General features: G+C 50.5%; 1 protein-coding gene across 9 annotated transcripts in view; it reads left to right on the forward strand.

Annotated features, from left to right (window-relative positions):
* Window positions 1-7,026: 7,026 nt before the first annotated feature.
* RNF152 (ring finger protein 152) overlaps window positions 7,027-24,174 on the forward strand; it is a 78,006-nt gene continuing 60,858 nt past the window's right edge. The window contains exons 1-5 of one of the 9 annotated variants that reach the window (XR_016213912.1): window positions 8,063-8,202; window positions 9,360-9,483; window positions 9,824-10,000; window positions 13,507-13,685; window positions 14,534-21,353. The gene's annotated coding sequence lies outside the window, so the exon portion shown is untranslated. Of the gene's footprint in view, window positions 7,146-7,895; window positions 8,203-8,659; window positions 8,991-9,034; window positions 9,299-9,359; window positions 9,484-9,823; window positions 10,001-13,506; window positions 21,354-24,174 lie in introns of those variants that run through there. The other 8 variants (XR_016213913.1, XM_051851160.3, XM_089305020.1 and 5 more) reach the window with 8 other exon arrangements.

Consider the following 24,174-nt stretch of genomic DNA (forward strand, 5'->3'; position numbering starts at 1 on the left):
TATATAAAATAAGTCTTTAAAAAGAGATAAAATCTACTCTTACTGTGGTAAATCAGAGCACATTTGCAGAACTTTCATACTGAGATGATTTCAAGTGCACAGAGCAGAAAGCAACACAATATGACTTAAAGAAGAGCAGGAGTTGTCACATGAAATGGGAAATACAGAGGGAGGGCACTTGCAGAGATGCTTAGCTCAAGTATAATGATGTCAACAGCCCTGCTGCCTTTACAATTCCTCTCTCCCAATTTTAGAGAGCTTGCTCCTCAGTGTGTCAAAATGGTTGCTGCCAGCTTGCCATCATGTACAGATTAGGTACCACTCAGCAGCAAAAAGGGAGCTGCCACTTTGTGCATTTCTTTTTGATGGTTAAGAAAGCTTTTCTAGAAGCTTTCCAGTCAACTTCCTTCCATGGTCCAGAACGGAGTCACATCCTTATCCCTGAACCAACGACAGGCAAGAGAACTGGAAGCACCAGCAGTGTCTGCATGACTCCTTACAAGTTAGGATTGTCTCCGGCATGCAGGCGGGAGTGCACGCTGGAACAAAAGGAGGGATGTGCCTCACGGGAGAAGAGCAAGCTGGGCCCTCTTGTTCAAGCTATGATCCTGTGGAACTTGCCTGAATGTCACAGTTTCCACTGTGAGCTGGCAGTAACGACGGCCCCCTCCGAAGGGCGGTTGGGAGGATGAAGTGGGATAATGTTTACGAAGCCCCTCGTATGGTGAATTATCCACATTCCTCTATTAAAATTATTTCACTACTGACATACACAGTGTCTCATAAACGTAGCTACCATTACCATTTTTCTTCCCCCAAACGTGTGACTGCACGATTGCTTCATTATCTTTTTTGCTTACCTATGTGGATAAACATTCAAGGAATAAACACCACCTAGACAATAGACTGCTACAGGTTGTGAAATCCAGTTCCGGGATGTATTGATTTGCTAAGGTTGCCATAGCAAAGTGCCACACAGTGGGTGTGGTCTCACGTCCTGGAGGCCGGACGTCTGAGATGGCGGTCTCAGGAGGCTCCATTCCTTCTAAGGGCCATGAGGGAGGACTGTGTCCTAAGACTTTCTCACCCGCATATACATGTCTGTCTGCTCCCTGCGTCTTCACGCTGCCTTCCCTCTGTACTTGTCTATGTCAGCATTTCTCCTTCTTGTCTGGACACCAGTCATGCCAGGCTAGGGCTCACCACAATGCCCTCATTTTAGCTTGATCACCTGTGTAAAGACCCTGTGCTATGGTTTGCACGTGAGTTGAGTGTTTCCCCCAGAGATTTGTGTGCTGGAAGCTTGGTCCACGGTGCGGTGGTATTGGGGTGATAGGATCTGTAGGAGGAGGAGCCCAGTGCAAGGTAATTAGGTCACTGGAGGCACGACATTGAAAAGGATCAATGGACTGCTTTTGAGACTCCAGTTAGTTCCCAGGAGCCACAAAATACCAAACAACAAAAAACAAGCCTGGCCTTCAAATCTTTCTTGCTTCTGCTTTGCAATGAAGTGCTCGCTCCCTCTCTCACCAGGCACCCTCCACATCGTGATGTAGCCAGAAGGCCCTCACTAGAGGTCAAACCCATGCGGCTGCCTGATCTTGAACTTTCAGCCTCCAAAATTGTAAGTTAAGTCAACCTCTTTTCTTTATACATGTGTTTTGTTATACAACAGAAAGTCAACTAAGAAACCCTCCCTCCAAATATGGTCACATCCTTAAGTATTAGGGATTAGGACTCAAGATCTTGGTAGATCCAAGTCAACCCGTAACATGAAGTAAGGGGTAAGAGTTGGTGTTGAGATGCCTGTAGAACCCAGAGTGAGAATTCTCATGTCATGTCCTAACCCTTTCCCCTACCTGCTCCCACTTCTCTCCCCAGCCTTTTTATTTTAAATGGATTTAGAAATAATCCTAAATCCCATGATGGCTGGGCTAGAGTAACTGGGCTGTAACAGATTTGTCAGGAAACATCTTAGAGATAATTCCCTGAGCAGGATTGTATGAAGCATGACCCTGGAAGGGAGAACAGAGAAAGCCTAGATCGGTCATTTGTTAAGCGCTGACTGTGTGCAGGGCATGAACACCTTATTCTGCTTGGTGCTGAGTGGGTGTGAGCGTTTGTGGGCAGAAGAGTTGAATAAACAACAGCTCCAGTCTTTGGGGATCTACTGATGTTACAGATGAGTGAACAGCCAACTCTGATGTGAAGCAGAATACAGCAAGCACAAACCCAAAGAACAACCAATGGGTCATAAGTGTGCAAAGAAGGTGAGAAATGATTCTGGCTGGAGAAGTCTGAGTGAGCTGTGAAGACAGAGAAGGTCAGGGTGAGAGGCAGGATGTGCGTGCCCTTGGAGCCCTGAAGCTGCTGACTCTCTGAGAACCACAGGTTGTAGAGCTGCATAAGGAGAGGTGCAGAGAAACGGAGCAGGAGGCTAGGGGACAGCAGATCCACACGCAGTCTTGGGCCCTTCAGGACTGTAAGCCACAGGGTCAGGTTTAGGAGCCCCTTGCTGATCCTTAGCTATAATAAGAATGTCTTAGAAGAGACTGAGATGCGTTTTAAGCCCAATGAGGCAGAATTGCCTGGACACTGTGGTCTAGAGGAGGCATCTCAGGGCAGCAATTTAGGGGAAGTACTTTGGATCCAGCAGACCTGGGTCAGGTTCACATTCACCATTTACTGATCATAGTACCTTAGGCAAATTGCTCCAGTTCTCTAGGTATGAGTCTCCTTTTCTGTAAAGAGGGGATGATCATGCTACTTCTCGGGCTTTGGTAAGGCGGGATTGGCAGCTCTGCAGATTACGGGTATAATGTGATTCACAGACTCAATAGATGTTCACCAGTAAAAGAGGAATTACTGTATCGGAATCGACTTTGGACATGATTGACATCCTAAGTCCCCTGGTCCTGTGACAGAATACTTTGTATCCTTTAAAACAATGAAATATGTGAACACCAAACTGTTGCACACATTGCTGAAGAGTTAGGAAGAGATAGAAGGAAAAGGGTTGAGAACTGAAGGAGGGAACCTTTAGCCTCTCTCCCAGCATACTTTACCTTCTGAGAAGCGAGAGGAAAGATGTAAAGCAACAAGGGTAAAGTAGGTGGAGAATGTCCTATTGGGCATTGCCCTGTGCTGGCCTCTACAAAGGTCTGACCTCTGGGCGAGGTCCAGAGGCTGCCACTTTTCCTCCCAACCACTAGAGGGTGCACTGACTTGATTCTCTAAACCCAGGTTCCCTTGAATGAGGGCAGTTATTGACTGAGAGCAGAAGCGGTGGGGAGAATGGGCTGAGTGAAGCCACACTGGACCAGAAGCAGGTGTAGGGTGGCAGGTGCCCTGAGGCCGAAGCTGGCTGTCGATGGAGTGCCTGGGACTGAGGGTCTGGGATCAGCTTCTGTGAGCAGTCAGGCAAAGCACTGGATTCAGACTGGGTCTTGGAAAATGGCGATAGAACCTTCTGGTTCTTTTGTCCCTCTCAAAGCAGCACCATTCCACTGTCTGGCACTGAGCAGGGGCCAAATGAGGGGAGGAGCTGTGTGAACATGACAGCTGACGGGAAGGAGGACATGGGAACCGTATGGGTCACTAGGGCAGGTACCTTTGGAGCAAAGGAGAGGCAAGATGACAGAGGTGGGGGCCCTGGCTACTCTCGTGTGGTCACTCCCATCCATCAGGCGGTGAGAATAATGTTTTGCATTGATTAGACGATGTATTGAGTAGAATTCAGTTCCTAATGATTTCCTTCTATGATACGTGTAGCAAAGACGCCATCAATTTCCTGGTTCACGTGAGGATTGTACTTAATCCCAAACCGTACAAACGTGATGAGAAAAGAGCTGTTGCTTGCTGTTGACTGTCCAGAGGATCTTGCATCATAGTTTGAGTGGACACCCAGCCAGGACACGCCATAATGTCCACCCTGATTTTTTATGCTCACCATCGAAACTGATCAGGGCAGGCCTGTGTCTGCACGTGATTAAACGTGTTCACTATCACTCCTGACTGCTGCCATGTAATTCTAGCTGGCTGTTTTTGAATATGTGTGATGTATATGAGGTTAAAATAAGCAGATGGCTTTGTTCAACCCATCAGTACTTTTGGAAAAGCAATCTGGATATAGTTCCTATTAAAATCCTCCAAGGTTTCCAAAGTACTTCGGTAGAGTACTTTGAAGTATATGTACTTCATTGTCCACAGACAGCACTGGCTTCTAACTATGTAAGAGATTAGACAATATGTCAGATACAATATCTCTCTCACTCAGTATAGTAAGTCTGTTGGGGTTGACTCCAAGATACAAATCAGTTTTGAAATATGCAGTATCTTTAGTAAGCGTTATTAGTAAACCATTATAGACTATATATGTTTTCAGAGGCTTTTTTTCTATTTATTTTATTTATTTGAAAGGAAGAGTAACAAAGAGAGAGGGTGGGATCTAACATCTCCTGGTTTATTTCTCAAATGGCTGCAATGGCCAGGGCTGGGCCAGGCTAAAGCCGGGAGCCTGGGAACTCTGTCTGGGTGTCCCAAATGGGTGGGAGGGACCAAGGCATTTGGGCCATCTTCTGCTGCTTTCCCACATGTATTAGCAGGAAGCTGGATCAGAAGTGGAGCAGCTGGGACTTGAACTGGCGCTCAAATGGGATGCCAGCATTGCTGGCTGTGGCTTAACCTGCTGTGCCACAGTGCCAGCCCCATGACTATCTACACTTCAGATGGCTAATATCACGTCAGGGAAAAGTAAATTTGCAGATCAATCTGGTTTAAACATCTATTAGGCGGGGTGATAATGTGTTTGGTTAAAGGTGCCTCTTTGGCTGATCATTGACAGCCTGTGAAAGCAGCACTTCAATGTTGTCAAACTTTATAGAAGTATAATTTACTTCTCTTAAGAGCCGCTTGCTGTAAGTGCAGAATTCAATGATTTTTGGTAGATTTACGAGCTTGTGCAACTGTCACTGTAATTCGATTTTGAGTTGCAACGTTAGCACGTAAAATTCAAACATGTTGAGCAGAACACTCGCTCTCAGTACCATGCTGGCTTCGAATCTGCAGGGGCAGCGAGCACAGAACAGCATTTGTCTCTGTCTTCGGCCAGACCCCTCTCCCCTGTGCTCCTCCTGACCTGCCCACCCCTCCCTCCTCCTCCGTGTGACTGACAGGTGCGGAGGATATGAGCTGAAAGGTGATCCTTGCCCTCAGAGATCAGGAAGATAGTCACCCAAAGCAATGCGGGGATTATCACATTCTTCTGTCAAAGTGTCATCCTGATGGGAGGGCTGCCCTAGGTCGCATTTATCTCAGCCCCACCCCAGCTCCTGGGAGATTTAAGAGCTGGGCTCAATAAACATTTATTGGGCTTTTGTGCTCCCTGCCGGCTGCGGGTGCAAAGATGAAGAGGGCCTCATCCTTGCCCCGAGGAAGCAGCTCTGATTCCAGCTCAGGTGACTCAGTGAGGGTCAAGGTTACAGGTCTGACTGACCTTGGGACCAGTTCCAGGATCTCAACCTTTGCCTTGGCAAAGGGCAGACCCCCCGCTGGACGCTCTCGGCTATCAGGAACAGTCTGTCCCTATTTCCCAGTTTTCTTTAAGGTCTCAGCTTCCAAAAGGAACCTTCTCAGCGAGACCCCAACACACAGTTGCCGGAGCCCTTCCAGCCGTTTGTTTCCCACCCCCTTCCTTACACCTCGCATGCTCCAGCAATCGACCTTGTGGCCTGACGTGCTGTGGGTCGCGTGCTTCCTCCATTCAAGAGTAAGGGGTTGGGCTGCTTCTTTTCTGTAAGACGGAAAACCCTAGGACCAGGCTGCCCGTCCATAGCCCAGGATCAAGGAATCTATTTGCTCTGTGAATTCATGAATTTCTAGATCTTGATCTTGGTTCCCAGGCCCCATCCTGCGAACCCTAATTCTTCCAGACAGGGAAGACACAGTGGGAGTGGCCCTGCCCCGAATATGATGTCGGTTTCCTGACTCCTCTCGGCTCTCTCTGAACACAGCCTGCTCCTGGCTGCTTTGTTCCTGGGACTTCTGCGCTGAAGAATCAGTTCTGACATGTTGTTACCTGTTCCTCCCCTGACTCAAACTATTGCCGCCTGCCTGCCCTGACCCCCAGCAGACCTTAGGAACTGGCCTATCCCAGTCTGCCCCAGTTAATTAACCTGCTCGGTGTGACAACTTTACAAGACTGGACAGAGGGCAGAACACCCGTGATGCTCTGAGAAGCAAAATATCAGCAGGAGAAATGAATGACGAAGGGTGGCTGTGTGGACCCCACACCATGCTGGATACTTGAATCCTCCCAAAGAATTGTCTTGAAATGCAGCTTAAAAAGGAGTCGAAGCATTTTGAATTACTGAACCCTGAAATTAGCTTCTTAAAAGTAGTCTTTAAAGTCACTCTTGTATAATAATATTTCTAGACTAACATTGCCTAGAAAAATCTTGGGGATATTATAACAGACCTTCCTTATTGAAAACTCCTGGCCAACATCAGAGTTTTTGATACTCTCATTAGATTCTTATTAAGAGTTTTTTTTTAAATAAGTCTTTTCTGCCCTGAAGGTGAGGCTTAGCTTCTTAAGGTCTTCAGCAATATTACCGTCAGCTTCTGAAATGCACAGGTGGCTGTCAGTTCTCTCAGGTGCACGTGGACTTTATAGTGGGGCAAGGACCGGCCAGGTGACTGGAGGAAGCAACGCCTGGCCCCCGGTGACACTGGTCCCCATCTGCTTTAGTGTCTCCAACTGACCTATTTTCTGCCTGTGCTTAATGACAGTGCATCTGGAAACACCACCAACAGGTAGTATTTGTGGGACAGGACGAGAAGGCTGGGTCCAGTCTGTTAGGAATTTCAGTCGGCTTCCTTTTCCTTTTCTTATCTTGGAGAGAGAATGGGAGTTCTTCTTTGCTTGTGGATGAGCCTTCAGGGCATCCAGACAGCCTGGGAGTCTTTCCGCTGAAGCCTGGTGCTGGAGACCTGGGAAAGCTGGTGGGCGTAACCAGAGCCTTGGATGGTGGGCGTAACCAGAGCCTTGGATGGTGGGCTTAACCAGAGCCTTGGATGGTGGGCATAACCAGAGCCACAGAGTTCGAGGCTTTCACTGGGCACAGAGCTCCTTTAAGAAGGCACCGGTGAGTGTGCACATCACCCTTGATGGGCGCCTTTCCTCCTCCATGCTCCTGACTGGCAGTAACTCAAGGGGCAGGAGACCACCTGGGGACAGTAAGTCCTTCAAAGCGTGTCCCTAAAGTAGGAGTTAGGCTTTGGGGTGGGCCCTGAGTTAGGCGTTAAGGCGGGGGAACAGGGTGCCTTTCTCCCTAGGACCACCAGGACGTGCACCTGGCTGCTCCCCCATTTCTGTGCCCCATCCGAGGGATCTCGGGGGTGCAGTGTCCATCCAGGCCCCTTGGGATGCATCCTCCTCTCCATGAAAGCAGGGCACCGCCCCGGCTGGACTGCGTGAACTTTGGGGACAGCCAAAAAGTACGGGCGCTGACGCGGATCCAGGGCAGCTCCCGGAACCACGACGGTGTAGCCTGCACCCTGACGCGGTCCCGGGTCCCGAGCTGCGGACAGGGTTCTCGCAACGGCCTCTCCCCCTCCGCCGGCCGCCTCCCCCGCGCCGGCGCGGCCTCCTCTTACACCTGACTCCTGGTCGGCCGCCTCCCGCGTGGGGCTCAAGACCACGTCGAGGGTGGGCACCCGGACTACGAGGCCGGGGAAGTGCGAGGGCGCGCGCGCAGAGCCGCTCCTCCCGGGGGAGGCTGGCGACTCGGGACCGACAGACCGACGTCCCGGACGGGCGGGGAGGGGAGGAGGTGGAGCCGCCGGGAGGGGCGGTGCCGCGGGGAGCAGAGCCCGGCCTCCCGCCCCCTCCGGTGTCTCAGCCCCGGCCGCGACACACAAAGCCCCCGCTCGCTTCCGAGCGCCCGGCCGCGGCGTCCGAGCCAGGCGCCGAGGGTGGCGGAGCAGGTGGGGGCGCCGCCCGAGGGGCCGGGCCGGGAGCTGGGGCTGCAGGCGCCGCCGCCGCCGCCGCTCTGCCCGCGCCCGCCCCGCAGCCCGCGGCGGGAGGAGTCGGCGGCCCGCGGCGCGCGTCTTGTGGAGCCCGGCGGGCGCGCCGGGACCACCCAGCGATGCTGCTGCCGCCGCCGCCGCCCCTGTAGCCGGTGCCCCAGCCCTCGGAGGAAGGTCAGTGAGTTTCGGTTTGTTTCTCCGCTCTGCCCGCTCCTGGGTCGGGGCGCAGAGCGAGGCGCGAAGGGATGTCTGCGCCCCGAACCAGGGAAGCGGGAAAGGGCAGCTGCCGCCGGCGGTATTTGGGGGGCATCTCTGGGACGGTGGCAGGGCCCCCCCACGGGTCTCGGGGAGCGGAGCTGCGGGGTCAGCGCTGCAGGGCGGCCCCGGGACACCGGGGAGGTGGTGGTCCCCGGAGTTGCGTTTCCCCCGAGCGCTGGCGGAGTTGGGCGTGCAGCTGGGGCTAGGGAGCGGCGCGGTCGCGCGGCTCCACCGAGTCCTCGGATGCCCCCTGGAGCTCCGGTCCGAGGGAGCCCGCCTCGTGCCCGCGCCGCGCGCGCCTCTGGAGGGGGTGCACGTGCGTGTGCGCGCGCCCCAGAGCTGCGCCCCCCCCACCCCGTCCAGCCCGCGAACCCCTCGGATCGTTGTCTCCCAGCCCCCTCGTGGGGTGCAGTTCCACCCCCTAGGAAGTTGCCCCTGGGCGCCTCCCGGGAGGCAGAGGGCGCAGCGGTGGGCCAGATGTTGGGGGTCTTTTGTGCGGACACTGGCGCCTGGGGCGCTTGCTCCGGGGAGGACGGCGGCAGGACAAAGCGGACTCGGCCAGCACCGGCCCCCGAGCCCGCTCGGGGTGGGGGCGCCGCACGGCGGTGGAAGGAGTGGAGAAATGGGCAAAGCGGAGCGACAGTGACTCGCTGAGCCTGAGGACGGGGGCCCTCGCCGCGAGGATGCTGGCGAATGCAGCGCCGGTGTGTGCACCGGCGGCGAGGCGCCCGCATTCCCCTCTGAGCGGGCGTACCCAGTGCGTTTCGCCCCGCCGTGCTCTTCTCCGCCGAACCCGCTTTCTTTCTCGGGAATCCCTGTTGCTCGTGGAGGCTCTGCTGGCCGAGAACTTGGGGGCGGGGAGGACTGCGGAGGTCCGGGAGGCGGCTGTTCCCCCCGGGAGATCATTACGGCCGGTGCGCCCCCTCCCCGTCCGCCGGCCCCGCGCACCTCGCCGCCGGCCTCCGCCGCGCCCAGTGCTCCTGCTCCACTCCCGCGCCGCCGGCCCGGCAGGGTGCGTGCGTTTCTTTCTCTGCTGCGCGTCTCTAACCCTGACTGCATGTGTTCCACTGCAGGCGGAACAAAGCTCTGGCTCGATTGCGCTTTCTCCCTGTCAGCCTCTTGCCTCCCCAAACGCCTACCGTTTCCACTTGATGTCATCACGCAGAAGGGGTGAGAGGGACTCGGTGACAGATTCAGGTAACCCCCGCTACGCTGGGTAGCCGCCTGGGTGTCCCTGGGTCGCTGGGGCGGACAGCGCTGGCCCAGGGCTGTTTGGGTGGCTACTGCATCAACACCCATTGCCGTCTGTGTGAAAGAGTGGGGGCTGCTGACACCCCTGGGTCAGAGGAAGAGATGGCAAATGACTTTATCCCTTCCTTTTGAGGAAGGCCCCCGGGGGGCAGGGTGCCCTGCGGGGTTGGGATTCCTTTGGTGAGGGATTTGGGGCGCATCAGACACATGCATAGGCGGTTGTGTCTGGAGGTGGGCTTTGCATTGGTAGCACCTTTCAGTAATGCATTTTGGCTTCGCTCTATAGGTGGGGAGTCCTTTGTTGAAAAGCAGTCACTGCAAGGCTGATGTCATGGCAAGGCTGATTGTGAATTTGACCAGCGCTCAACTAGGGCATTGGTTAAATGCTGTGACCTTCTTAGGAATTCGCGTCTCTTCCCTCCGTTCTAATAGTGTTTGCCATATCGAGAGAGACAAGCTGGCAGTAAGTTCCTGGGAGGTGGAAGGGGGAGGTGGTCGGAGGAGCAGACAGAGAACAGACAAATGGAGCTTTAGTTAAGTTTCCATTTATATAGCCATGAACCATTAGATTCTCATTCTCTATTTTATCTTTAGGTTGTTGGTTCTTTTCCAAAAACTGGGGCTTATTCTTTTCTTTCCAAGGAGAGTTCTGTTTTGATGTCAGCCTACCCAGCGCTGGGGTTATCTTGATAGAGTGCAATGAAAACATAACCTTCAGGCTTAGCAGGACACCTTGGCGCTGGCGCTTTCTCCTAGGGGGCAGTGTCTTTCGCGTCCTGCACAAGTAGCAGAGAATCAGAGTGGTGATGGAGAAGGGCTCCAGGTTTCCCCTACAGGAGGACGGAGGCTGCGGGGGGTTAGAGGCACCGGTGCTCTGCTTTGCACTGCAGCAGTGGCATCATGGGGTCTGTTTCCCCCTTCCTCCAAACTCTTGAAAAATAAAGTCAAAAAACTTGCAAGATGTGTCATTCACTTCTGAGGATGTTTTGTTTTGAAAGGCGACGCTGGCATTTACGGTGCCGAGGAGCGTCTGAAAGTCCCGTGGAGAGGCAGAGGAGTTACCTGGGCCCACGCTCTGCGAGGGTGCGGGTGTAGCGTGGTGCTGGGATGGAGGCATTTTGACAAGTAATTTTCATGTCAGCAATAATGCAGGGTGTGTACTCCACGCTGCCAGAAGAAAGACCACGTGGTGAGATAATAGAGATTGTAATAATGCGATCGAAAAAAGGTGTGGCTTTAAAAAAAAAATAGAAAAAATAAATACCTCGCACACAAAATTCCACATGGGAAAGCAGCTGCCTGCACGTGTCAGTGCACGCCCAAGAACCAATATAGCCACAGAACAGGGTTCGATTCACTGTGGTTTCCAGTTGTGTAAAGTAATAAATCATAATGAAGTGCTGCACTGATGGTTAATTTTTTGTGTTGGTTTTGGAAGGAGGCTCTCCACCCCCAGATGGCTGTGGTCTGTCTGGGTTTAGCTCTGCGCTGGAGGTGATTAGGCCCTTGGCTCCAGGGCCTTTCTACAGAGATGTGCATTCATTCAGCGGTTGTTTTGCAGGCACCTGATAGATAATGGGCTCTGGGGTTAGGTGCCAAGGGGTAGGGGTCCGGGACCAGAGACACAGGAGTGAACCTTCACAGAGCTTATAGGGGAGAGGCGGGCCGAAGCTAGAGAGAGCTGAACCCAGGGAGAATATGCTGATCGCATCCAGCCTCTCCTTGAGTGCCTCTTTGTTTGGGGAGCTCACTGCTTTGGGAGGGGCCTGGCCTGTTTGTCGGAAGGTGGCCTTTTTCCACTCTGGGTCGCTGACTTCCAGAGGGGTGATTAGAACCGCCGGTGCCGAGAGGCGTTTCTGTTTTCATTCCTTATTCTCTCAGAAGCACCTGAAGCCGTGTGTCCTGTCCACACTTCCTGCTTTCCAGGATGGCGTTCTGACCCTGTCGCACTTGGATTTTGACGAGATTTCTGCTCCTCTGTGTTATCTGGCTCATGGGCGGATTGGGCAGTGGTGGTAGGGGGGGCTTTCACTAGAGTTTCCCTCTCTTTAAACAGTGACGGATCAGCAAGATAGCTTGGGTTTTGCTGCGGCAACAAATACCTCCGCTTCTGGGTGGCTAGATACAGCCTCTCCTTTTCCCGTGCTATGTGTCCAGCGTGGTTGGCAGGTGGGCCCTGCTCCTTATAGTCCCCCAGGGACCCAGGTTGACAGAGGCCTGATCTGGACTTGGACTTGCAGGCTTCCTGCGAGCCAGAACCACAAGTCAGTTTGCTTGGGCCAGAGTTAGGCATAAGACCCTATTTAACCACAGTTGAACATTTCTTGTGCTGAAAAGGGAGACCTGGATACAGGGGAACATCACAAATGCCTTCCACAGTGACCTGGCCCAGATGAGGTTACTAAGTATGTCTTACTGGGCCCAGCTTAGGGCTTGGTGTGTATTGGGTGTTTCCAGAACATTGGATCAATGAACGATAAATATCTTAAAAGAATCTGGTGCTATCCCAACCTGTTACCTACTAATGTGTCAATACAATGTCTATTAACAGGACTGCACACTGGCCATCAAATAACAATGCAAGCAAGCCTTTCTCTTTTTGCCTGTTTTGAGTGCTTGATTATTCTACAGTAATAGGCCATGGAGGTGTTTCCAAGGCTGGTGCTAGGAGGTTGTGAGCTTAGTGTTATGTAATAGGTGATGCTTACAGACTTTTTCTCCCTTCCACCTGCCTGTTGTCTAGACTTCCTGAGCTTGTCTGGAACAGCCCAGAAGAGGCAGGTGGGCCTGGTGTCACCTGAGAGGTGACCTTTTGCAGCGAAGACTAAAGGGCAGCAGATAAGACAGAGAGGGGCAGGAATGGGTTTAAGGTAACCTTAGGTCACCTTCTTAGTCTGATGTTGAGCGAAAGCGATTAGGGCAAGAGGCTTGGTCACTGGGACTTTCGGGATACCCAGAAGGTTCTGGGACATCAGCCACTGTGGTGATGGTGCAGGTGCTAAATTTTAAAGCCTTCCTTGTTGCGTGTTCCACTAAAAGACTTGTGTGCTGTTGGAATAAGCATTGCAAGGGGCTGCGTTCAGCAGTCGGCGGCTGTAGAGAGCTTTTGCTTCGTGAAGAGCTGGTCACTCAGAGATCTTTGTTTACACTGTGATAACAGCATGCATGGATTCAGATTTTTAAGATTTGGTAAGTACTTTCAACATAAGCATGCAGCTTAGCAAAGCAGTATTGCTTCTGGCCCAGTCATCCTCTTGACAGAGTCATCTTTAGAAACACAGCCCTTCAGATATAGAAGTGACATGGAAAACTGCATTAGTCCCTGAGCCAGTGACGCTGGAGAACATGGGGATCAACTGAAGGGGTCCCTCTGGTCCAGCTTCACTCAAGGGCACGCTCTTACACCCAGAGGGCTTCTGAGTTGGGAGACAAGCAGCTGGAAAACCAGTCCTAGAAGTGGACCATTCAAGAACACTCGGGGTGGCTGGGGTAGAATGGAGAGGCAGGTACAGACTGATTGAGATGAAAATTCAGCCTTGAGGGGTTAGTAGTGAAAATATTTGGGAAGCTCCAACATGCATTTCTGTGTCTTACGTGGCTTCTGAGTTGTTACCGCTTTAATTTCATAACCAAAGCTGGCTGCTCGGGTGTTTAGGTGCTGCGTGTGCATGGGCGTGGTTCACTCACTGTGATTCGGGAAGGAGGAAGTCAGTCGTTGGCTTTCCTGTGTCTTCCCCACACCTGGGCTGTTACACCGTGTATCCCAACATTCAGCATCTGGGTGGAAGTCAGTTTGAAGAGAATATATCCTTGTTAGAGGCTTGAGGATTTTTTGTTTTCTGGTTGTTCCTTACATGGAACATACATGAGCCGCATTTCCTTGGGGGGTTTTGGAGGCGTGGGTCCCTGGCTTAGACGATGTGTATCGTCACTGCCGCTGAAGCCTGGGCTCTGTTCTTTCTCTTTGAGTTGTGCAGAGCTTCTTGTGATCTACGGGAAGTGGACAGAATGAGTCAGAAAAGACGCCTTATTTACTACTTGATGGATTAATTCCTGCATTAATAAGACTCCTCGCAAAGATCCTGCATAATACAATTTATTCTGGCATCATCCGGGCTTCTAGCAGACCGTCATACCGGAAGGCAGTGGTAAGGTGGTGGTGAAGAGGAAAGCACACCTGCTGACCAAGTATTGTCTGCTTCTCCCCACTCTCACCATGTCGTTCCCCCCTCCCAAGGAAATGCACCTTTTCTATTTATATATCCAGATGATCACACTCTTACTGCATTGCCCCATTGCTGTTCGACAAGGACCGATGAGAGTTTGGTAAAAGCTTTGGCAGATACCGTGGACGTGGGGAGCAGGATTGCTTTTACTCTATTGCTATTCTGTTATTAACAGAAAAACTTAGTGACGGTTCCCACATATCCCTTAATTTCCATCTCCACTGCCGCATCCTAGCTGAGAACCCCTGTGGGTCCCTCTCAGGTCAGCCCACCTCCTAAATTTCCTACCCAGTCCATGTTACAAGAGCAGTGAGCCATTTGGTCATTCGTACCCTCACTTACCAGCCTCCTGGAGTGAGGCAGGAAGTTCATATTCTACAGTGTTTTTCATGGAATTTTCCCCGGCTTGAACCCAAACTTCCTTTGCAACCTTGGCTTAAAACTCCACATTAGCTAGGACAGTTAAACTACTCTTTCCCCCCAAAATGCTTTTTTTAGCCTCTTTCTTCTAGCACTTTCTACAGCCAAAAATGTTCTCTTTTCCTACATTTTATTGTTAAAGGCTCAACTCAGCAGTAACTCTAATAAAAATTTTGAGTCGATCACTTTAGCCCTTAGCCATCCTTTATTACTCCAAAGTTCTCTGGCCAGATTGCCTTCATCTCTCATTTCATTCAACATCGGTTCATTCATTCTACAAAGGGCACTTGTCATGTATTATTGCCCAAGATTGAAACATCTTTTTCTTTCTGTTTAATTGCTAAGAACAGAACCCCAGTGAGTTTGCAGAAGTGGAGCTGTATTGAAAAGATGTCCTATGATGTCTTTTGTCATCAAAGCACCTATCCCAAGAGTCTCAGTCAACGGGGCCATTCCAGCCATTGCTCACCCTGGCCCTGCAGGGTGCAGTCGCCTTCAAGGGGTCCTGCAGACTCGCAGATAGAGCGATTGAGTCCGGCAGCATCCCAGCTCTTTTGCAAGCTTCTTCGAGATGAGGACTGGCTGGGATTTGATCCCATTTTGTGTTTGCCAGCATAAATAATCGTTGGTGAGTCTTGACAACACAGAGAGTGACCTTCGAATTACACTTTTGGCTTGGGGTATTAAAAGAAGTTAAGAAAAAAACAGAAACTTAAGAACGTCCCCCTTTGCGTTCCTAATGATTAGATGCTGAATTAAACAGAGTGCCGTGTGCATACCAATGATTGGGAGGTGGATATTTTTACTGAAGTCATCATTCTAATAAAATTAGTTGTCACTGATATCTGTTTTTCAACTGCTATTTGTCTGCTAGTCCCCTCTGCAAAAACAAAAAACAAACAAACAAAAAAACTAATAAGAAAAAGAAAAAAGGTTTTCCTTGGTGACCTTAGCAGCATTAGGACTTCCCGCCCAGCAGGCCACCCTTGTATCTGGAGGCCCAGGCTGTGATGTCTGTTTGGCAGGATTGGGGGATGGTTGCTGTAACTGACTATTACATCTCCCTTTGTAATTAACTCGTGGGCATAAATACCTTTGTGATAAACATCTGTTTTACCTCACCTCTTTTGATTTTGGAATACTCATTCACAAGATAGAAACTTCTTTGAGCCTTGAAATGCTTGATCATTATGGAGAGTGTTATTATGAAAGAGGGAAATATGTTCAGCTGCTTGGAGAAGATGGCCAGGAATTCATTAACACCAACACAACGTTCTCAGTTGGAAGGTTGGTGAGCTGAGCTGAGATAAACATCTTCAAAACAAAGTTTTTGGTGGATACTGTCCTGCAGTTGTGTGCTCTGGGGTAACTTTGCAAACTAGCTGCGTCTGCAGGTGAATAATAAGAAATCTGAAGTGGTTGGAGTGCTCCTGGATTGAAATCTTGACGTCCGAGCCCCCTGTTACTGGGAGCTAATTGAATCATGCAGATGAAGAGGCATCCCTGAGTAGGATAAATACCCTTGCACGCATTCCTGCTCTGTCCATCCAGCACTTCAGAAACTGGATGTAGGGATCCATCTGTCTGCCTACGGTGGTGAGATAAAAAGCATTTGAAACGTTAATGTCAATTATTTAAATCACATTTAGGGTAAAAATTGTATTTATTAATTGAAATATTGAATGACTTCTCTGGGCCAGGCATAATTCTAATAAAAATCCCCACCTTGCTTAATGTGCCTGCTTAACTCATAATTAATTTGGTTTTCTCCTTTTTTTTTGATAATGGGAGAGAATAAAATAAATATATCTGATGCTCTTCTCTCAGTTCTTGATCTCTCCCCATACACGCCCTCCTTACTTAGTCTTAATGCAGTTGAGTAGTTAGAAAAGAGGATTCCAGAAGTGAGATGAGTTTGGGTTTCAGTCTCAGCTCTGTCACTTGCCCTTAAGTTCCAGTGGAGCCTTGGCTTCTTCATCCGCAAAATGGGGGTGAGTCAGTCTCGTGGCTCCTGGGGGAATAGGATGATTTATATTCTGTTGCTTCACACTTTGCAGGCACTGAATTAATGGCAGCTATTGTTAACGCCCATTGTGGTCAGCACCCACCATGCACCAGGCATTGTGCTCACCGGAAGTGTAAGATGGACAGGCAAGGCCTAGCCTGAAGTAGCCCTTAAGCTGGCCAAGGAGATAAGCGCATCCAAGACAATTCTAGCCTTCATTCGTTGTGAACCTGGCCACTGGGAAGCCTTGGAGTTGGATGCGTAGGTCTTAGGAAGAAGCTGGAAGGCACTGGAAGGTGCTGTAGGAAGCAAGTCTGACAAGAGGTCTTGAGGTAGCCTGCAGGCCACCTGAGCCTTCCTTAAAGGGTTCTGAATCCTCCCCTTGGGCCTCTCATCCCGGGGGAAGTGAGGAGCCCTTCTGCTGGACTTGCTCCTACCTAGGGTCCAGCTTCTGGGGGTTGGGTGACTCCCCTCAAGTTTGCTCCTGACAAAGAGCACCCCTGGCTTGTGGAAATTTCCACTGGAAAACTGGAGCACTTCCAGGAACGCTGGGAGGAGTTGGTGCCCCATTTAGGGGTCCTGTCTTGTTCTGTGAGCCTTGCTTGGCATCTTAAAGAAGACTTCATGGAGAGTGAACATGTTTCAAGATACCCAGGCACACTGAGCAGAGGCAGGAGAGAGCAGGGAAGACCACGAGAGGAGGAGAAGGCAGTGTGGCTTCGGCAGCTGTCTGGGAATCTGCTTTGTGAAATGGGATCTTTTTCACGATTATTACTTTAAGGAAGAGAACTCTTCATTTTTTTTTTAAGTTTTTCTTTATTTATATGAAGAATAAAGTGACAGAGAGAGAGAGAGAGAGAGAGAGTCCAACCACTGGTTTACTCCCCAAATGCCTACAGCAGCCATGGTTGGGCCAGGCAAAGCCAGAAACCAGGAACTCCATCATCCAGGTCTCCCATAGGTGTGGCAGGGGCCCAAGTACTCGGGCCATCACCTCAGTCTCCTAGGCATGGGTTGGGAAGTTGGATCGGAGATGGAGTAGCTGGGACTTGAACCAGACAGGCACTCTGATATGGGATGTGGGTGCCCCAAGCAGTGGCTTAACCTGCTGCGCCACAGTACCCGCCCCAAGAAGAGAACTCTTTGATGAGGTGGGGAGACTAGACTGTATAATCTAAATACACAAACTCGATGTATATTTCAACAATGCAGATTTACAGTTAATGAGATGCTTCAGAAATCCCCCGTAAGCAGTGGCAAGTTGCTGTGCTTAGCAGGATTGTTCCACAGGGCTTGGTATGCAGTAGGCACTCAATGACGACTTGTGGAAGGAAGGGTGGAATCAGTTTATTCTTCAGGAATACCTTTGAGGGCTGCGAAGAGAAGTGGAAGGGGTCTCTGAGAGCCACGTTCCCATCGAGCCTGGGTGGCTGCTAATAGGATTTGAGTAGGTCTGTGCCAGTGTCTCTCTGGGTCCCCGGGGGCTGACTGGAAAATGCACACCCGTCAATATGCCCTGGGTTTCTGCTCGCACCGATATATGGAGTGTAAGTATGTAGGAACTTGCTCTCTTTCTGTCTTTGTTTTCCTTGTTGGGACCACACACTGCCAGCAGGGGAGTTCTCTTGTCATCTGTTCCCAGTTACGGTGCTGCTGGAAAGAGCCCATGTTGTGAACATGATGGTAGCATGGGCTGGGCCCGGGGCCCTGTGTCCACAGCATCTAGTGTTTCGTTCCGAAGATTAGACATTTCATGATGGGTCTGTAGTGCCAAATGGGCACTGGGGAGGGCACTAGGCCTGACTCTAGGCACAGCAGAGGGACCTGAAATGGGATTGATGGAAACCGATAAGGCCTTTAGAGAAGGCACAGGCTTCTTCTGGTCTTCGGCTCGTAACCCTTCGTGTTCTTTCTCTCCTTGGGAAGTGTAGCTGTCCATCTGGGCTACAGGGTCTTTGCAGGCAGGATCCAGAGCCGATTGCCAGGAAGAGCAATTCGTGTGTTGGCTGCCAGTTCTGTTCACCTCACGCGCGTAGCACCTGAGAGCAGGTGTCAGGTGTTTATGTCACCCTTTGCCGGGTCATCATTCTGCACCCTGAGATACCGTGTTCACTGTTCCCCGTGAGCCAGATTTCTTCACCGTCTATGACTTCACCCAAGAAAAAGTTAAATGGCTTGTCTATGGCAGGGAATAATGTAGGCACACGGAATGCATTTAATAAATTGCTTTTATTTCTGCACACCAAATGCTCAATATTAGTTCAAAGAGTTAGCGTTTCTCTGCAGTCAGTAGTTTACTTCTTTCTCCCCAGCAGTGAAGTCAGATCTATTAAAAATTAATCGTTCGTATACCCTTGGGTTTATAACAAAATAATAAATCAGGTCTTTGAGAATTGCATCTCAAGGCAGTCACACTGCCCTACAAGACATTTGTTTGTTCCCAGGGAAAAATGTCTTCACTAAGAAGGAAAAAGAGTGCATTTCTCCCCAGACTGGTTTCACCTTGTGTGTGGAGCCTGTCCACAGAGGTGCCAAACCCTCTCTATTGTGTTTCATAAAATCACATTCGTTGTGGTCAAGTCCAGCCTGCAATGGAGATCGACAAAGAGCCACCATCCAGACGATTTAAAATTCCTTGTAAATTCGGAAGGCAGTGCGGAGAAGCTGATTCAGCCCCTCCTCTTTCTCTGGTTGCCTCTGCCTTCCTGTGAGTCCACATCTTTGTTGCAAAGCACAGCCCTGGGAGATTGCATAAAGGGGAATGTGGTTACCCAGGGAGTAGGACCCCATTGCAGGTTGTCTGCCTGTTGTCTGCCTGCGGTCTGGAATTCTCAGCTCACCCTGCGAGGGAGCGCATCTGAACAGCTCCGGGTCCTTTGGGTTCTGAAGTCTGCTCCCCTCATTTTTACTTCTCTCTTGAGATTTTGGCTTGTCAAGAAACAAATTCCTTCCTTTATGAGGCATTTTAGTGCCAGGTGACTGGTGTCGTTCGATATAATCTATAGTACTTAACGGCTAAATACACTTTGTTTTCCCAAAGCTGAGCACAGTGGAATCAGGAAAGCAGTGAGAGACAGCAGTTGGAGGGAGGAAGAATGAGTAAAGAAAAGAATGGGGGTGAAACCCGGTGTAGGAGTATAGGGGTAGGGTCTTTTTACATTCAGTTTTTAGCTTCAGAATCCGGGACTGCTGTTTGCATGATAACGCTGGCTTCATAATTAAAAGCATCTTGCCCGAAGCAAATTGAAGTTGTTACTGATAATGTTCCACCACATGACATGGATGTTTAGCAGATATTTTGCATCCCAAACCGTGTTGGATTCCACGATGTATTTCATGACAGCTGAAAGACGATTTTGGGTGGCAGGGAGATAAGGAGAACCCAAATAAAATAGCTGGTGGGTTAAAGGGCTTTAAACGCACTGTCTGCAAGGCAGGTGAGTTGTCCAAGGCCCCATGGCCTGTTCCTGCTGGTTGGGATAGAACACTGGGAAATGTAGTGTGTCTTCTTGCACGCTCACCACTGGGACCAGGGATCCAAAGAAATGAAAAGTCTTTGCTCACATCTGGTTCAGGGTAGCATCACTCTAGGGAGAGATCTGACTCTCCCGCTGGCCTGTCTTTGGGAAGAGGGCTGTGTGTTTTGGTCTCCTGTGTGCCTGAGTCAGTGTAAGGCTGACTTGGAGGCAGCCTTGTTTGAAGACACTGGCAGCAGGTTCTTTCTGGACATCTGCAGCGAGCTTTGCAGCTGCTGCCTGAGCTTTGCCCTGTGCTAATGCAGGTGTCTGTGAAGTGCGGCGGTGTGGAGTGTTTCTAGGTGGGCCACTTGAGGGAAAGCCAGTGTAGGTCATTGGGTGGGAGACTCGAGCAGACGCTGACGTGACTACGTGAGAGGGCTTCAGCAAGTTCACGGAAAATGTATATTTTGAAGAATTTCAGAAGTGTCTTCATCAAAGTAAACATCTTTTAACTCAACGCTTCTGTGAGCTTTTTGAAGTACCCTCGTCCTACCAAACAGAACCAAAAGACATTTTTTTACAGCTCTGCTGCCTTAGTTATTATGTCTCCCTATACCAGAAAGGGGGAATAAATCATTTTCCCATCCGTTGGTCATGCAGTTCGCTTTTCCTGGGACACCTTTCCCCTGCACCTGCTCTCTCCCCCCACAGAACACAGCACCTTCGTGGAAAGCTGTAACAGGTGCAGCCTGGAAGGTTTCGCTGCAGCTTCTGCAGGCAGAATCCATTTCCCTCCCACTGGTTTGTTCTGATCCCACTTCCCCCTGCGTGTGGTTGCGGCCCCTGCCCCATTAGGAGCATTTTGACTGCTGGGACCTTGTCTTGTTAAGGAGTTTGGACCGATGAATGGAGGAATGAACAAGCCCATGAATGAATAATGAGGGCCCGAGGCCTTGATGGGCTTGAGTAGTGTGTGTCAGTGGGAAGTGCTGGTAGAGCGGAGGGTAGATGTGTTGTGTGGTTGTGGCCGAGACTGGCCCACCGCCCACCAGAATCCCAGCTTGTTGACATCTGGGGCTTGATCATTCTTTGTTGTAGGGAGACTGCCTGTGCACTGTGGACATATTGGGTGGGATCCCTGGACTCTACCCACTAGATGCCAGATGTCGCCCCAGTTGTGGTCATTAAAGGTGACTCCAGACATTGGAAATGTGCCCTGGGAGGCCCCTGCTTCTAGGTGGGCATAGGACTGGTTCTCACCAGTGGGAGGTGGGTGAAGTGAGGAGCAGTTCTGAGGGGGGTGCCTTATGCACACTCACTCACCTGCTGATGTGCTGGTGGGTTGCGGGGGGCTCAGGGAGAATGCAGAAGCTTCTGGGACCACCAGGTGGAAGGAGCCTGGGGCCCTGAGTAACCGGTGGGGCAGAAAGTGCCTTGCCAAGTGGCATTACAGTGCAGTGTGATAAAGGCATCAGAGAGATAAACCTTCATTGCAGTAGGCCCCTGAGACTTTAAGGTATTCCTGTCCATCTCGCTGACACTTGGGATGCAGGGTTCTTGCCTAAGGCACCAGGCCAGCACTGTAGGTAGCTGGGAAAAGTAGATTCCAACCATGGGGAAGGGTGAGATGTGTTTGTTCTTATGTCACATTAGCTTTATTACTGTAATTCTTCTAATTTCTGTATATTCTCAGAAATGATGATAAAATATGAATGTCTGATTCCTACTGCTAATACTTTTGACATGTGCCCAAGATGCAACTTTTTTTTTTTTAATTTTTTTATTTTTTGACAGGCAGAGTGGACAGTGAGAGAGAGAGAGACAGAGAGAAAGGTCTTCCTTTGCCATTGGTTCACCCTCCAATGGCCGCTGCGGCCCGCCCACCACGCTGATCTGAAGGCAGGAGCCAGGTGCTTCTCCTGGTCTCCCATGGGGTGCAGGGCCCAAGCACTTGGGCCATCCTCCACTGCCCTCCCTGGCCACAGCAGAGAGCTGGCTTGGAAGAGGGGCAACCGGGACAGAATCCGGCGCCCTGACCGGGACTAGAACCCGGTGTGCCGGCGCCGCAAGGTGGAGGATTAGCCTAGTGAGCCGCGGCGCTGGCCTCCAAGATGAAACTTTACGCTGTGAACACATTGAGTAGAAAGCAATCAAACATCTAATGTCCTAGCAGCTTTCTTTCCACTGTGTGTATGTGTGTGCCGCAGAAGTTCGGGCTGAGATTTGTGGCAATTTCTGCTTAATACATTTTAACCTTTTGGGGGGAAAATGACAGATGTTGATGCCCTGCAGTCACAGCTGTTCCCCGCACCATTAATAAATAAATCACGGCATGACATGACAGTCTCTGAAATGGACTTTTAGATGCTCAGTGCTGCCGAACACCATGGATTAGTGTTCTGTAGATCGCCGAAGCCAAAAGCTTGTTTATTTATCGGACTAAATTCAGTGCACAGTTTTATGTTTCTTTTTGCAGCAATTAATTGTATTTGTGGTTCTGTCTATGCAGAACCATGGACCGAAATGCCTAAGTCAGATGGGAGACCCTGGCTGTTTGTGGCTGAGCCTTTCACCGGCTGAAAGCTGTGTGTTTGGCTTAGTGGTCTTGGGGCCTGCTCTGTTTGCACGGGGTTGTACCGAGGGGCACCTGTCCGTCAGGATCCCTGTCAGGAAGTACAGCGAATCCGGCTTCACAAAGACACAATTGTAAAGTCTCTTTTTTTTTTTTCCTAATAAAAATCCTGCTTGGTCTCTTAATTGCCAAATACATGAGTGTAGGGGTTCTTTGGCCAGAATGAAAGTAAGGACGGCTGACGCCGTGACAGTGGCGCCACGGAAGGCCCTGAGTGTTTGGGTACAGCGCTGTCAGCTTCAGCAGTGCTGTGGAGTCAGTGGAAGATACTGTCCATAGCTGTTATACAGGTGGGGGATGGAAGCACAGACGCTAAATGATGATTTAAATCAAACTCAGAGTTCGCGAAGACTGGAGATGGCTTGAGCACCCTGAGCTGATGGCTCCAGGTTGATGCTGCAGCCCATTGGGACACACTGCCTTGGCCTTGCCTTTCTTTCTTTCTTTTTTAGATTTATTTCATTTATTTATTTGAAGGAGTTAAAGAGAGAGAGGGAGAGACGGACACAGAAAGAGAGGTCTTGCATCCACTGGTTCATTCCCCAAATGGCTGCAATGGCCAGGGCTGGGCTAGGTTGAAGCCGGGAGCCAGGAGTTTCATCTGGGTCTGTTATGTGGGTGGCAGGTCCCCAAGGACTTGGGTCATCTTCCGCTGCCTTCCCAGGTGCTTAAGCAGGGAGCTGGATCAGAAGTGGAGCAGCAGGGACTTGAACCGGTGTCCATATGGGATGCTGGTGCTGCAGGCAGCGGCTTAACCCACTGCACCACCGAGCTGGCCCCGTGCCTTGGCCTTCTCATTCTTCTCAGGAGACGTACTTTCTATGAGGTCTGTATTTCATCACTTCAGCTCACATCTGTATGTGATGATTAGAAAGAATTATTACCACTGCTTTCTTTTTGTATGGGTCAAACATGATTTCCTATCTGAGCTGTCAGCTGACGCTCTTATATCTTCCATAATTCATGGATGATGCTTTCATGTTAGAAGATAAAGTAGCATGCTGATTTGATTATTTTTATACAGAGATGGTCCCGTAGGCAGGACCCTGTGGAGTCAGATCACCATACGCGGGGGTGCCACGCAGGTGGTACTGGATGAGAGGATGATGGAGTTCAGAGGCAGGAGAAGCACTTCCTGCTGGGGGATTTGGAATGGTCTTGCAGAAAAAGTAGCATGTGACAGTGTCCTTGCTGAGTGGGTAGTGATTATCTGGACATGTGGGCGCGGGGGGGCAGGGGGAGCATTTCCAATGCAGGAACCCAACTAACAAGAGGAAGGTGGTGGGGGAGGGAGGGTCTCGTCTTCCAGACAAAAATAGTGCCTTGTGGCTGGAGTGTGGCATATGGGAGTGGAGATAATAGGGGAAAGGGTGGGCAAGGCTGGTAGGAAGGAGGCCTTGGGTTCATTTGGCAGGAAGCCACTGGTGGCTTGGGGACCAGGAAAGACACGGGGAAATCCCTGGGGCTCCAGAGGAGATGCACTGAAGACCGGACCCCAGGGCACGGTGTCAGGAATGGGAAGGGTGAATGAACGCAGGAGACATTTCAGAGCCAAAATTCGTAGAATTTTGCAGACCAACTGAATGGGAGGCAGGAGACAAACAGATTTTCTAGTCTTAGCTACTGCGTGAGTAATAAAAAAGGGCCAAATTTGGGAGAACTTAAGACTTCACTTTGGAAACAGTGTTGCATAGAGGAGTCGGAGCTGTGACTTGAGAAAACCATGCCCGATGGCCCTCATGCGTCTGAGGCTGAGCAGAGGGAGGGAGAGACTCGAGTGAGCTGCCTGCGAAAGGACAGGTGACAGAGCACAGCCTCATTGATATTTACAATTCCCAGGTTGGTTATGGTTTCTCTTGGATTTATACTATTTACATTATAATATAATATATAATT

Source organism: Oryctolagus cuniculus, chromosome 10 (assembly GCF_051225735.1).
Source record: "Oryctolagus cuniculus isolate XC-2025 breed Fujian yellow rabbit chromosome 10, ASM5122573v1, whole genome shotgun sequence".
Classification (NCBI taxonomy): domain Eukaryota; kingdom Metazoa; phylum Chordata; class Mammalia; order Lagomorpha; family Leporidae; genus Oryctolagus; species Oryctolagus cuniculus.